We start from the raw sequence: 1,021 nt of genomic DNA, 5'->3' as shown, positions 1-1,021 counted from the left end.
GAGGTGGGCTGGGCGAGCAGCACGCAGGCTGGCTCCCTCGCTGGTGTCAGGCGGGTGACGGGGGTCCTACCTGCCTCGTGGCTTCCACGGGAGTTTGGGCCTTGGCAAGTGAGGCCTAGATGTGTTCCCAAGGCAGGTGGAGCCCTGTAGCGATGAAGCCTTTAGCCTTGCATTTCAGCACAGTTGTTGTGCCCGACCCCAGAGGTGGCTGCATTTCAGTGCTGAGTGAGTGATCTCTGTGCAGCGTCGCTGTGCAGCTATTAAATAGCTGCTGTGCCCCACCCCAGAGATGGCTGCGTTTCAGCGTAGAGCAAGCGATCCTCATGGGTCCTCTTTGCTGTGCACCTGCTAATTAGCTGTCGTGTCCCACCCCAGAACAGGCTGCATTTCCGTGCTAAGCAAGCAATCTCTGTGCAGTGTCACTGTTTGACTGTTAAGCAGCTGCCACATCCCACCCGTGAAGTGGCTGCATTTCAGAACTGAGCAAGTGACCCCCTATCCTGTCCCCGCGCCTCACCCCACAAGAGGCTGTATTTCAGCTTTGGCAAGTTCTCTCTACGTAGTTCTGCTATGCAGCTGTTAAACCGCAGTCGTGTCCCACCCCAGAGGTGGCTGCATTGCGTGTGATGCTCCTGGTGACTCATTTTGCTTGTGCGAAGTGTTTTGGGATGGGAAGTGTGACAGTTCCAGTGCAAGGAACTTGGCACAAAGTTGCATTTCAAGAGAGACCGGAATCAGGGCTGCGGCCCACCCTGCTAGCTGTGACAGTTGGGCTGTTTTTGACCGAGATTTCAGAACCACCAACAAAGACGTCGTGTCTCTTCCGGGATTTGCCGGGAGCCCAGCACCTGCTGGCCCCAGGACTTTAGGGGTTTAGTCTGTGCTGGGTGGATACCCGTGCAGTGTGGATCGGACCCATACAGCTCTTTGTTATGGGCCCCATGCTGGCGACAGCAGGTGGTTTAAGGAGTGTCACGGAGTATTGGGGGACTCAGGGCCCGGCACCCCCGGCTTCCTGCGA

Source organism: Chrysemys picta, chromosome 22 (genome assembly GCF_011386835.1).
Source record: "Chrysemys picta bellii isolate R12L10 chromosome 22, ASM1138683v2, whole genome shotgun sequence".
Classification (NCBI taxonomy): domain Eukaryota; kingdom Metazoa; phylum Chordata; order Testudines; family Emydidae; genus Chrysemys; species Chrysemys picta.
This window is presented reverse-complemented; position numbering follows the sequence as displayed.